We start from the raw sequence: 15,674 nt of genomic DNA on the forward strand, positions 1-15,674 counted from the left end.
ATTGTACAAAGTGGTCATGACATGTACATTGTATACATAATCATTGTATATACAATGTACTTCGAAGTACATGTACATGTACATGCATGCACATGCAAGTAGTTTTCTTGTTTTACTTATGTAATGTCATTATGGACAATTGGACATACACAATGTTCTACATGTACCGGTATGTACTATGGCAGAAGAGAATTTGGCAGTTTTCTGAAGTTGCGTGGTCTCTACTATTGGAGTCCCTCCCAAGTCACCGCCTGTTTGTGCTTAATTAAACTTTGATAAAATACAACAACAAAAGCAACAACCTGCTGCAGCACTCCACGCTGACATCGTGTTTTTGCGGGTCGCCAAGCCGGGTGGCAACCGCCCGTAACAAAGTGAAAATCAAGTTTCCAGTGAGAAGTCACGGTCTTGCTTTGGGAAGTCGCCGCGCAGATGGTCGCCTTCTGAGCGAGTCGGAAACAGCTTTCTTTGGGAAACAGTTTTCTTTGGAGCACTCGGTTTGTTTTAAAACCTCTTTTACTTCTAGCTTGTCTGTTTTGTGTTTTGTGACGCCTCGGCGTGCAGTTAGCAGGGTTGCCACGTTGGCAGCCACCCAATGGCCTGCTAAGCCTAAACGCCCCTATGGCAATTACACTAAGGCAACCATGCATCATGCCTTAGAGCGTCGCATGGAGCATTGCAACATGTGTGACAACAGGTGTGTGTGTGGGGGGGGGGGGGGGATGGTTGATGATGATGAATCTTCCAATCGGCTGAAGATGGTTGTGCATTACGAATTTACGATGTTCCTTCCTTTCACAAATTCAGTTTTGACTACAAGTTCAACTGTGATCCATGAAGACTAGTTCAGAGCCGAGCCGCGATTGGTAGCACCAACACACACACACACACAGTACTGACTCTGTCTGTAGGACTACATGTACAAGTACATGCAGCGATGACATACAGGCTGTACATACATGTACATGTACATGCAGCGATGACATACAGGCTGTAGATCTACATACATGTACATGTAGTTGGTTTATCACCTGCCCCCTCCCCCTCGCGTCTATAATAATAATTATTATTATTTTATTCAGGATGAATACTCCATCTGCGGACAGAACTGTTTCGTCCTTTGTGGACTCATCAGCGCAGCACAGAGAATTGGATGAATATGACCTTGCCACGAGGTGAAAACAAATAGATCATAAATTTTAACGAACGAAGTAGCGGTGAGGCATCCTGCAGCTTCATAACTCGAAGAGAATTGGTGAGCACACATGCTCATTCCCTGGGCACTGCAAATTCACAACTCATTTCATTTCACATAATCATTTTCAACGTTTCGGCAAATTGCCATCATCAGGATACAACAATAATATTGTATCCTGATGATGGCAATTTGCCGAAACGTTGAAAATGATTATGTGAAATGAAATGAGTTGTGAATTTGCAGTGCCCAGGGAATGAGCATGTGTGCTCACCAATTCTCTTCGAGTCATAAATTTTAGTAAGTGAAATGCTACATGATGTACCACAAATTGTAAGCTATGCGTTCGTGTGTATGGTTCCCTGCTCATAGTACTACCTAGACTGCCTGGGCTGCTAGGCTGCCACATAATAGAAGGAAGGAAGGAAAGACGCCTGTGCTATACTAAGAGCTTCACGCCCTTGTGATCATCGGGCCTAGGTAGACGGATGAGGTAAGCATCGTGATGCGAGGCAGCCCGTTACCTGTCGGAACCTTTCGACATGGGAAGGGGTTTGGGGCAATCGCAGCCAATCATTTTTCGGCCACACTCACATTTTGAGGTGAAGGCGTGGTGTGGAAACTGACTTGTGTAGGTTCCATTACTGTTAGGAGTGGATATTTGGTGAGAAGGATAGGCTTTTACTTATTTGTTGACACAGCAAAAGGCCAAACGCAGGATTGGGCACCGCTCCAGTAGCTCTTGCTACTTTTAACTTCTAGAAAGACATTCTGCTCCTCGACAATATGCGTGGACTGCAAGCGAGGTGATTGTGTTACTACCAGGCGTCACCACGCGCCTGCGGCCATGTGTAACACTTCTACACTGCTAGTGCCATGCCACAACAGTGAGATGTACTCAGGATCATTGCCCATGCATGGTGGGCTCCCAAGTCCTAACTTAACTAACACTTCTCGTGTTATGACATTGTGAGTTCTGCTCGATAGAGAGCTGGAGCGGAATTGCAGGTACACGTACACGTACACGGACATACACACCCACACATGTCGTGTATCTCTAGCAGACAGCGGAACACAATGATGGACTCGTCTTGTGCGTGCGTGCGGGAATTGTGTTCTACAAGTTGCGTTGCTTTCCTGAGATAACGTTAATGCTGCCCTGAAGGCACTTCCACTTCGTTCCCCGCCCCATTCACACCCGATCGCCAATGTCGCATTGCCATTGGTGTTGGTGGGAATGTTGGAGAATAATGCAATCATACGCTCTCTAGCCTGTATAATTCCACACGCACGCATGCACTCACTTCCTACGGAGAGCTAGGTTGTTTGGACGATTGCCGCTACTACTACTAGATGGTGTACATGCCTACACCCTCGCTCACAGCCCTCCCCGGCCCATGCAGTCAGTGCCTTGCTTCCTCCTCCCGACGCAGGTCACCCACCAAGTAATGCCCATCGTGTCACTACAGTACACGTGCAAGCACGTCGCCTCTCGACCTTGTATTGGGCAGCAGCGCCCAGATGCATGCAACCTGGAGATTTCTTCCCAGTGCACGATTTACTGTCATGCATGATAATTATTATAAACGCTAATTGAAATTGTTATCATGGTTGTATCAGTAGCTGCAGTGGCGTGTGGTTGAGAGTCTTCCCCATACAACACCGGCCTGGCGTTAGATTACGTCCGTCCAGTGGTGTCATGGACGACACGCAGTGACAAGGACAACAAGGAGAGATAATGGGACTAGCTAACGCGATTTCTCGCGTCTCCGGGCGGTCATGTGGCACTCGTCTGCCAGGGGCGGAAGACAATACACGCATGTCCATATTGTCTAGCAAGCCGTGGTCAGTAAAACCATCGTCATTGCTGATTAAAATTGGGACTCGCCCACTTCTACAAAAATAGGTTAGCTGCGGCAGAGACTCCACCGTCTATTAATTCAGTACCTCCTGTGTGGGTTGGGAGTGGGATTCGTCTATCGTTTAATTAAATAGACCTAGAGAATCATGCATCCCCGTAACTGGGCATAAAAATTGTAGACGACTACCAAGTCTTGACGGATCAAAAGTATTGCTAACAAGCAGCTCCTTCAGAGGAGGAATTTATACGTGCACGAGTGGATTGCTAATGTGCTCCGGTCCTTTGTAGGAGCGTATCTTCTGCGAAGTCTGGTCCATGGCGAGATCGCCCTTACTCGAACTTGAGGTACACGCGAAGAGAGATAGATAGATAGATAGAGAGAGAGAGAGAGAGAGAGAGAGAGAGAGAGAGAGAGAGAGAGAGAGAGAGAGAGGGAGAGAGGGAGAGAGAGAGAGAAAGAGAGAAAGAGGGAGGGAGAGAGGAGGGAGAGGGGGGGGGAGGGTGTGATTTGAAAGGTAAATGCAAGGACAAAGAGAAAGAAAGAGCCAGATAGATATGGCATACACTCGTACATTTGTTGTTTCGCCATGGTACGTTCGTCGTTCGTATACATGTATAAAGACAGACCTTTTGAAAGGTACTAGTACATGATTGTAAATGTACATTGTACATGTTCAGCAGTTCAAGTTCATACGCTGTATGTACATATATCTGCATGATCCATGGACAGAGCATCGCCGTTTCAAGACTCTTGGGATGCATCTGTCGACTTTTCTCCCCATCAGTCCCACCACATAGTTATATTGGGCGGACGTATGCCAGCCATGATCGCTAATGAATCAAGTAATGATGGAGTGCCGTCTCAGCTCGACACCACCGACGCTCATCAACAGATTCATCAGCTCTGACTGGTCTTTAGTCTTGTCAGGATATGGCGTCATAGCCATTCTGGAATGACATCACAGAATAGATTTACGTTGGGCACTTGGGGTCCACCAACACTGTATGAACGAAGTACATGGTAACAAACTTGTGGGAAAGTATCTACAAGCGCACACAACTACAATCATGCATACTGGGTAACCTACTTCCAAACACCTGGGGAAAGGGGGATGGAGATGGACGAGTGGCCCCAAACATTACCAGCAAAGCTTGATCGGATGCAAAGGATTCCCTCCATGGCAAGGATGTGTACCTGTCACTCTCTTCCTTGCATCGATCGTTTCCTTTCATTTTTCTCTCGTGCTCTGTGTGGCCTCATCCTCTCCTTGGCTTACTGTAGTTCCTACCGGGGAGTAGTACAACTGCAGTACAGTATTAATTTATACTACATGTACTCCCTGGTTCCTACCTGAATTCAGATGAGCAGGAGTTAGAAAGAGAAAAGCGTGGACGAGAGAGAGAGAGACACACACACACACACACACATGGCTGTATTATGAAGTTGATACATGTATTAATTTTGTACTTTGTACTGTTGAGGCAACGAACTGAAATAATAAAAACCAAACCAACGTTTTATTTTCATTGCTATCAGGTTCGGTCTCACTTTCTCTGTGCTGCGCTGAGGAGTTCACAAAGAACGAAACAGCATGCTGTCCGCAGATTGAGTAAAAACCAAACCAATAATGTATACTAATAGCTATGAAAAGTATGAATGCCGCAGACATCACCACGCAACATGACACTTTGTTCAAGGTTTTAGATTGTGTGTTTCCAGAATCGATTTTCAAGCTCCGATCATCAGTGGAAATACGGAACTAAAGTGATCAAGGGAAAAACAAAGGTTAAAAATCCAAAGAAGTTTTTAACCTTTGTTTTTCCCTTGATCACTTTAGTTCCGTATTTCCACTGATGATCGGAGCTTGAAAATCGATTCTGGAAACACACAATCTAAAACCTTACACAAAGTGTCATGTTGCGTGGTGATGTCTGCGGCATTCATACTTTTCATAGCTATTATTAAACTTTTATCTCCACGTAGATTATTAATAATAGTGAGGTTTAGTTCCCACGTAACGGAAACGCGTACGTGGGTGATCCACGTAAAGTTGATGAAGGACACCTACGTTGCAATGTTGTGTTTAGTCACACGGAACAAACAAAAGCATGAACCGAAAGGCCCAAACCTGGTCAAAGACGAAGCTACCCGGGCCTAAGAAGCTCCTCCAATATTTTGATTTCGTGCTTCGGAAACTTCTTCAGCTGAGCACCCTCACAGCTCGCACAATGCGCTCCATTCTGATTTTCACCCATACACGGTATGTCGTGAACCTGAAAACGTCTGTACGTGGGTCACATGCACTGAGTATCACGTGGTACGCACACGTAAAGTACCCACGGATTACGTGGACCTCCCTAATATATACTGGTATACGGGACTTACTTGCGCGGCGCGTGTTCTAAAGCCACACACGTACACCACTCACTCTCTCTTGATCACCTGCTTCAATCGGCGGCGGCTGACCGTGACTGAGGCATGACCAAGAGTCCATAACCCCCCCACGGCTGTTAGCTGCACTTGGATCGCGGCAACTTAGTTTTCTGCACGTGAACCATGAAAAATCAATGCATGCTCATGCATGTTCATGCATAACCAGTCAGCTGGCCTGCTCGCCCACGCATTTGACAGGTAACAATTCCATCAAATTTGAGATATCGCTTCGTTCTAAGTCTCAAAACAGTTCTAAAGTCACCAAACCACGCTGGTAATCGATGGCTATTCAATGTTAACATCTTCAGAAAGACTTCAGCCGTTTACCGAGAGTTTGGGCATCGTTGCCGTTATTTTTCACGGTGTTCTTCTTCCTCCTGTCTGGAGCTGCAATTGCATCCTGGAATTATTTGAAAGGTATTTCGTGCGGGCTGTGGGGGGTTCCAACAGGCATAAACTGACATCGCTATAGGATAACTGGTAACTTTCACCCTTCAAGGAGGTAGAGCAATGAGAATTTTTTTGTGGCGGTCGTCCAATTTTTGTGGCGGTCGTGGCTGTATTTGTGCACTTCCGAGGCTTTCATTCTGCCTGATACTACTCTCTACTGTATGGGAATCGATGTTTAGGCACATGTAGCTGTCTTATTTGGTAGATCTGCTGTTTTCAATCACTTGGGACACTTTGTCTAGCCTATTTGTCTTTCGTTCGTGCCATCTATCAGTTTTGTGGGGTGCCTTGACCTGTATTTGTGAAGTTCTCGAGTAAAGACCCTAATTCTTGACTGGAGTCACGTCTTGAATTGAATTTGCTGGGTGAGCCCTCGTTCACGCAGTTGTACTTATCGTAATAGTCAATATCTGGTTGCTGGACGGACTAGCGGCTAGAATAGGGATGACCAAATGGTCCAAGTGTGTACTAGTACTCGTACACGATTATTGTTTCCATCATCGTGAAATGAGCGTTGTGGAATTGCAGTCGTCTGCCTTTGGCACTGAGGACATGAGGAGAGTTGATTGTTACTTCTGCTCAGCATTGAAGCGATCATCAGCTCTCTTTGTTCTAATTATTGAGAGGACATACCGGCATCGCAATCAAGTAAAGATTAGGCAAACCTCGCCAACCTCCAAAGAGAGTCGAAGATATTTTCTCCAAATGCAAAGACGATCTTTGTCAGTTTGTGACTTGCATTTGCGTGCATACATGAGCAAGTCACGGACCACGGCACGTGTGCGGTTACCATGCCATCTCGAACCGACGCCATCTTTCTAAGTTGCCGCTTCTTGACAGCCGTGCGGCCCCGGGGGGTTATGGACTCTTGGCATGACTCATGAGGTACATGACATACAATGTACAACGTAGGAGTAGGACGACATTCGACAATGTCGTGTCATTATGAAGAGAGGAACCACGTGACCGCGGAATTTAACCAAAAAAATGCGAACTGCGCATTGCAACTAACTTTGGAGTAACAAAACGTCAATCCGCATCGATACATTGTACATGTAGTTAATTTGTACGTGATTGTTGGCCATACATGTACAAGCAAGCTTTGTCTATCATAATACATGTACATGTACCGGTACATACTACTAGTACTATGTATTCTGTCTATACATTACGACGCACATGACTGGAGAAGAGTGACCATGTTTTCCCGTAAAGTGCCAGCCTAGGGCACAATGCATGCCCGTGGGGATAATAGCACCATAGAGAAAATGTACGTCATCGCTAGTCTATAGCAACAGTTGCTGCTGCTATGTCTCACTATGTGTGTCTGGGGAAGGAGTGGGATAGTCGGAGGTCACACTAAACGGATGTACATCATGAGGTACGAGGAGAAATGCAGGGTCGTGTCGTGTTGGGTGCAATGGCAGATTGCTCCCAGTAACGTTAGTAGTGGCTGATCGGGTTTAGAGATCGTGCAAGCGAACAAGTTAGAGCAGTGAATTTACAGATCCAATGTTTGCTCTCAATTAAAATGACAGAAACCGAAGGAGATACATGACCACTAGAACGTCACAAATTACGTATGAACTCTTGCGGCAAACTTTAGATGAGATGAAACGTGACAGGACACGTGTTATCCCAACTGTTCATGTTGCTGGCATAGTGCCGAGGCCACCAAACACGTTCTAACTAAAGCAGCTATACGCAGCAATTCCCTACAAAAAACCTGGGACCAGAGGCAAGGAAGAAGAAAGTGACACAGAGGAGGAAACGGACGAGGAGGTGTGAAGGAGAAGACGCGAGGCAGAGAGGATACATCGCCACGACTAGTTTTAGTTCTCGCAGCATCTGCATGGCAGGATAGACACTGCCGGTCGTAAATGTCTAGCCTACCAACCGCGATCTCTGTCTGGGCAACAGCAGCAGAAAACGTTAAAACTTACTTGCAATCGTGAGTCTTTCGGGCTATCAGCTACATGACATTGTGTGTCTGTGAACTGTAGATCTGTCGAGAGCCACGGTACCTGTAGACCTGTCTCATTCTTTCTCCAAATACCGATAACGTGCATGCAGAAGGTGGGCACAAAGCCTCAGCAACTAACCATACATGTACTGTACTACCTCACCACGTGGCAGGATCTACCTCACCACGTGGCAAGATGCTGCTGCATGCTGTTATTGACGTTTCACTGATACGAGCAAGAGCAGAATCAGTGACATGAGACTATTAGCAGATGTCCCTTACTCCATTTCGCCCCCATGCAACGCATATCCGATACCGGTAGACCGGTAAAGACCCATGGGTCCCAGCTGAATGCTTTCTCGCCCTTCTGCTGGCTTCACAGCATCCGCCAGCACATAGCAAGACAGCGAAGAATACGTAACGATCTAAATCTCTGTGAGTAGGCCAAACTACTAACTTCATTTTTAGTTCCATTTAACTTCTGTCCACAACAGTACACTGATCCCTAACTGATTGTGTCTCATGCCTTCGTTGCGTGCCATGGCGGTTTTTTTTACAGTGATGACGGTAACAGTTCGCAGCGTGCGTACGTTTGGGATCTTGAAACTTCTACAACTGGTAATAACCACACACAGGGTGGCGTGATGGGTGCCGCCCAGCGCCCACATCACCTCATTAGAATCCAGTGACTCGATTGCGCGAAGGTCAAGTTCTGATGGTCACCGAAATGAGAGTTTTCCTCGTATTCGTGCCGTTCTCAGAACGAAGCCAGCCTATCAACGATCTCAACACAATAAGAGAGAGAGAGAGAGAGAGAGAGAGAGAGAGAGAGAGAGAGAGAGAGAGAGAGACGGACAGACAGACAGACAGACAGACAGACAGACAGACAGACAGACAGACAGACAGACAGACAGACAGAGACAGAGAGACAGAGCGACAGAGAGACAGAGAGAGTCTAAGGAATACTACACGACTGTGCTCCTAGTGCCAGTGCCCCCCCCCCATCCCCTCCACGGACACATGAGCTGCATGAAGGAATTCTGGCGGTAAATGTGGCTTGCCATCGGCGATATGGTCAAATGACACCTTGCTTGAGAGGGCGGCTGACGGGACCAATGGCTCAAGCAAAGACGTATATGTGGAGCAGTGGGGATGGTATCCCTCTACAATACACAGATACCTCAGTAACTGCTCGGCAGTCGGACATACAGTTCGGTACGAGCGTGGCCTAGGGGTGAAGGACAGTGGTTTGGGATTCCGCTACACTGAGAGCCTGCAGATAGGTATCGGTGCTTGTTACTGATCTCAGTGCTACATGACGTACCGTCCTGTACCTCACGAGTGTGTGTGTGTGTGTGTGTGTGTGTGTGTGTGTGTGTGTGTGTACAGTGTGTGTGTGTGTGTGTGTGTGTGTGTGTGTGTGTGTGTGTGTGTGTGTGTGTGTGTGTGTGTGTGTACAGTGTGTGTGTGTGGGGGGGGGGGGGTAACGCTATTTAAACTTGCTCTTATCATACCTTGGGGAATCCCTAAATAATTATAACCTGCCTGACTTGACACTCACTGTTTAGAGAGATAAGCAGCACGTTCCGCACCGTCTCATTGACTAGTGTCTGATTGACTAGCGTCTGATTGACTAGTGTCTGATTGACTAGTGTCTGATTCACATAATATTAATGTTCTAACAGCAGGAACAGTTGGATGAAATGTTGGAAAGTCAAAAACGTGCAACAAGCAATCTGTGACGGCCACCTAACACGGAGGAAGTCCAGGTGCATCTGCCCTAACTGAAATACTTTGCACTGGAAACGTCAGTTTTGCTCCAGCCGGCCAGGTAACGCTGAACCGGCTGCACCCTCCATGCATGCCTGTCACAAACACGATGTCAGCGTTATGCTGGTGTCGGTGACCTCAGCTCAGGAAGCTGCCAGGAGTAAGAAACGTCGTTCCTGTCACACCATGTGTTATGTGGTCGCCCACTGTGACCAGGGGGGGGGGGGGGGGAATGATAATTTACATAGGAGAGTGAGCTAAACCCTTCTAATAATTATACTAGGCTTCTATCCTTAAAAGTTTTATAGAAGGATTAGAATAGCTCTCTTGTTACCTCGTTACGTCTGACCAAGAGTACATAGCCCCACTAGTAATAGTATTGGTCTGGCATGGGAACTGCATTGCTTGCGGGAGGATGTCACAGTATCACAGCATCACAGAATAGTAAGATGCTACTGAAACACTGTGAAGCTGGATCTAACCGCCCCTTCCAAGTTGTAGATGATAAGATCAAAGGGAAACACATGTACATTGTACATCTTCAGCGGAGGTCCCATTTACCTGCATGTACATGAGGTATACATGTACATGATCATTGTACATGAACAGTGTAACATCAACATGTGGATTGCATCTAGCGATCAGTACACTTTGCCTTTCATGGAAACTCGACATCACGGCGGCCCATTACTAAGGTAATAAAAAATAAAGATCAACGATGTGCTTCTACCAAAACTGGCAAAACTGATAGTGTTCAGTATGCCCGTTACATTCTTTTGATGATCCCCGCCATGTGAAGTGGCCACATCTCACAAAGACGCCGAGTTCTCAGCCCATCTGATAGTATAGGGCAAGAATTTGTTAACAGCCTGGACAGGGATCCTATTTTGGCAAAACACCTACGCTACAGGTACATGACACTGTACAGTGAGTCATGTACAAGTGCATGTGCATGCTACATGAACAGTTACAAGGCCGAGGAGGAGGACAGTGGTGCGCAGCTGCATTGGATTGTGAAGACGAGCCAGAACTCTGTGGCAGAAGTACTAACGCACATGCCGGTCGGTTTCTCGAGATCCGTTACATGTGCACGTACAATGGCCGTTGTAAAATGCGACACCTCCAGCGAGAGCTATTGTATATTGTAGGTTCTTGCCGGAAAGGATCTCCTATACCGATACCATGCACTTTCCCCTCTGACTCGCTGTATGTGTATTTCTCATGGTGTTTTCTGCTTCTCTCTCGTTCTTTTACTCGATCATTCTATCCCTTGACATGAGCGTGGTTGGCAATCATCCCTCCATCGATCTTTGATAGGTAATGTTTATAATTATATAAACGTATGTGGAATAAAGAGATAAATGAGATGAATCTTTCTGAGGTCGCAATAGTAAGCTGGTGTCCAATAATTCCCTATTTCCTTTCCTGTGCGTTAAACGGTCACACGTACAAGTAAAGCTTACTACGCAGGTACAGACAAGGGTTTGTTGAAAGCCAGGAATCAAAACAGATCGGCTGGATGGCTGGACTAAAGTTTAAAAAGGAAGTAATAGTTTGAATCCAGGGCGAAGGCAACATACAAAGTAGCTACACATTTCAGTGACCATTTTCGCCAATTGATCAGGGTGGTAATTTAAACGTATGTGGAAAAAAGAAAATGGGCCGGATCTTTCTGAGGCTAGAGTGAGCTGGTGTCCAATTCCCAATCTCCTTTCCCTGCTTTGTGCCATGTGTAACGGTACGCGTAACGGTACACATAATTAGTAACGGTTACATGTTCTGGATAACATCGTGGCTTATTAGGTGCAGACGAGGGTTTGTGGAGCGCCAAGAATCTTTAACAGATCGGCTGGACTAAAATAAATAATTGGTTTGAAAGCTTTGAATGCAGGGCGAAGGCAACATACAAAGTAGCTACACATTTCGGTGATTATTTTCGCCAATCGACCAGGGTGATAAGCTTGTAACGGGAGTAAAATAGCCCTCGCTTGTATCTGTTATTGCATGAGTAACACGAAAGGACAAGGCAGGGCAGGGCGCCACAGCCGCTGGACTGGTGAAACCTGCTGCAGATGATGGCGGTCGTGGAATGGTGTGCCACTACCTGACGATCTTGCAACGGTCCCTACAATGTGTAGGTGGGTGTCAACGTCTAGTCCAGTCTAGTTTCTCCACACCTCATAGATCAGGACAAAGCGCAGACACCATGAGACGGTAAAACAACATGTCGTTTTGGGAATAAACTGAGGAAGTTCCACTGGCCTGGGAAAGGACTGACAAGGGCATGGGCGAGTGGAAAGGAACGCGCCAGTGACTACTACACAAATACTTGTGCCTTGTAGACATCATCTTCTCTTGAAGGGGAAGCTGAACGTCAGTAGCGTGTACACTGGAGTGGAGTTCTTCCGTTTCTCATCGTTTGAGGCTTTCATGTAGGCTCATAAAGTTCTACACGTGTAGCAATAATTCGTCAGACTCGTACCCAATTGTTCCTGAACGGACCCACGTGCACACCGTCTTTGTCCTGGCTCACATTACACGTTAGCACAGTGTATCTGCTCCAATCTTTTGCTGAACCCGAGATGCAGTACTCCACAAGCATACCCTGGCTGAATGCTTTTCAAGTACAATGGAAAATAATACTGGGCTCATGGACGACATGTGTTTGGTGTTGCATGCTCCTGAACCTTCTGTACTGTAGCTAAGACACACTTGCCACAGTAGAATGGAAGGAGCTGGTTCCCTTCATGTCATTGTAATCCATAGTTCACTTCCTGAAGGGAAATGCTTGTCCCTGCCATGCAGCTACGCTGTATTCCTTATTTGCACAAGAATAGGACCATCGCAGTTACTCAACAGTGCAAGGGAGGGAGGACCCAGACATCACACCTCCCCCACACACCCCACGCACACGCACATGTACACACGGACATACGCGTACTTTCTCTCACGCACACACACACACACACACACACACACAGTGACACATACGCACACCCCAACGGCTCCAGGGTACAGGAGTGTGGTGCAGTGATAGTGACAATGATAGTGGTACACGGGCGATGTATGTGACGGGCGTGTCGCCACGGGCAAATAGGCCCGTACGCTCAACTACACGAAACGCAATGTCTTAGCGGCCGGTCGAGAGGTTAGCTAGAATCACGATATCGACAGCATACTACTACTACTAGCAACACAGTACTGTCATTTGAGCATCTGATGCTCAAAGTGAAAATTATCTAATGATGGTGCAAGAGTGCCAACAGTAACTACCGTTGGACATAGCACCTGTAGCTGGTCTGAATCTACTCCAGCCATTACAATGGCGCACCCTCATTGGCCCCCACAGAATAAGAGGAGTTTACTGTGCAGTTCGTGTTTGGTCTTGTCTAATGTATGGTTCGGATTGAGACCTCGAAAGTACATGTAGCTGTTCTTCTGACACTGTCAACAATATTGTCATTTTGGCAGTTAGAAGAATACATTCATCATGGACATGGAACAGGCTCTTGTACGGGCAAGCAAAGACGCAATACAGTACAGACTTCATGATCATCATCATCTTGCAGAGCATCCGAAGTAAAAGGGTCTAACAGAGTGTGTTCATCAGGCTGACCCGCATGACTAAACTAAGACCTCGGCTTCTTTCCACTTGCACCAGTTGCGGATGCGCTCAGGCCCTTTGGCGTTAGCCCACAACAGTCGTCCCTCTCTAATCCAGCACTTTGTAGACCAGCACCCTCGATAAACCAGCACAATTTTCAGTAGACAAAATGTCCTCTTCATGCACATTGCAGCAGTAAATCCGATTTGTTAATCCAGCACCCTACCTAATCCAGCAGATTTTCCGTGGCACAAATGGTGCCGGAATAGAGGGACCACTGTACAGTCATGTAGATAGCCGAACCACGCAGCAATAGTTCAACCAGTGAGGGTGCTGGTCTGCGAGTCTAACTCTACGAGCCGTGTTTGGCTTGTAACAATGTAGTTCTGGGCCCTGTAGGCTATATGCCATGGTATACAGTACACAGGTATACATCACTGACCGGTAGCAATCGTGTACACATGTATTGGGCGATTCGTGGGATACCCTTCGCCGATGGGAGCGTGCGGCTTGGGGCCCCTCCAATCCATGCTCTATATATGGACAGCTGTGGAATGCGGCCGAGGGAGGACTTGGCCTGTTGGTGCTGAATTGCCTGGGGCACGGAGTGTCAGTGTGGACACGCACTTGGACATAACCATTATCAATGTTTTGCGCGCGCAGCTAGCTCTGTCCAACACACTTCAGATTTGGATAAGGATGAAGGAAGGTGATAATGATCGCGCCACCCAAAGCCCTTGTGCCTGACATACATGTACAAACGCTGAGACAAACGGGCTGAAAGAGAGCGCCAAGAATATACATGTATACATGTATACATGTACAGTGGTACATGCACTCAGAAAGTGGGTCAAGGTCGTCGAATAGTCCACTCCCCTAACCCTATTATGTATCTTGCTTTGAGGTCGAGCTGTAGCTTTCCTCGCCGAATACCGGACATGTGTGCATGTGTGGCGAGGACGTGAGCTACGGATGGCCCACCGTTGCAATGCCAACGCAGGGGTAGCCCGGAGGCAGATTGCCGGAGAGACTCGCTATGTGACTGATGGATGATGTCTGTGTCAGTGTGTGTGTGTGTGTGTGTGTGTGTGTGTGTGTGTGTGTGTGTGTGTGTGTGTGTGTGTGTGTGTGTGTGTGTGTGTGTGTGTGTGTGTGAGCCTAGTACTGGTGCTTGACGAAAGCCGTTCTGTCACTGTTCGTCCCCTCGCATGGCAGCCATCATTGCGGTGTGAGCACAACAGTGATTGCGTGACGCTCGCCACGTCTCTTGTATCAGCAGCCAGTGACCGTTGAGCTGTCTGTGAGAGGTGATACGAGCGGAGCTATTGGGGGCATAGAAAACCACATTTGTCGCTCCCCCCCCCCCCCCCCGTCCTGCTGTGACCTACACGTACATGTATGTCGTGTGGAGATAGCAGCACATTCAACGGGCCATCGTCCGCGAGATTGTTTGCAACTATCACCAGCCACAATACCCTGTCCGCAAAACTATAAGATCTCTATGTACTACTAGTAGCCGTTACCCTAGTACTAGTAGTACCCGTACATGTACAAGCGTACTCACACAGACGCTGTCTGTACATGAGGTCCGAATAGCATTGGGTGGCGATGGACCTAGGTGAACCCATTCGGCTTCAGGAGTCGTTGGGCCACTGGTGCACCTGAGACATGCCATGCTACACCAACGACTGGCATGATTGCATGTTACTCCTGACTTGCATGTCTTGCTTTCTCTTCCACATGTATTCCTCATCCCTCCAGCAGTGAAAGTGAAAGACGATAGAATGCTTCAAACGGGAAGGTGCTGACAGTTCAAAGGACTTCAGCTTGATCTTGTGACTGCAGCCTTCAAAGAATTACACCCAGGCAGGGTGCATCAGATGTGCATGGACACATACTGTGACGTGGATAGTACTCATAGTATTTTGAAGTACATGTAGTGTTATACCTTGTCAATACTCGAAGTACAATGACACGACTATACTTGTTATTGTTAAAACTGAGAACGTACATCGCTAAATGGGCATTGTGAGGAAGAGAAGCCGGTTCCCATGACATGTCACTAATCTTAACTACTTAAAAACTGTCTTTGCATGTTCCTGTATTCTACTGTTAGTGGTTATGCATGTATGCACCTACCCGTAGTCACGTGACGGCATGAGAAGCTGGCATTATTTCGTTCACTGTTCGTTGACTGCAGAAAGAAGCATAGCATCACTCAGAGACTACAAAATTTAAAGGGGAAGTATACCCTAAAATCAAATTTTCACCAGTTGTAGTCTTCGGGGTGCTGAGTCGAATGGTCTTGGTCCGAGGAAGCTGAGACGCTCCCTTCCTACTTGAATCCCAATCGAACTCGCGCACTTCCACCGAAACTGGGTGACTGCGCCCTACTAG

Source organism: Sycon ciliatum, chromosome 4 (assembly GCF_964019385.1).
Source record: "Sycon ciliatum chromosome 4, ocSycCili1.1, whole genome shotgun sequence".
Classification (NCBI taxonomy): Eukaryota; Metazoa; Porifera; class Calcarea; order Leucosolenida; family Sycettidae; genus Sycon; species Sycon ciliatum.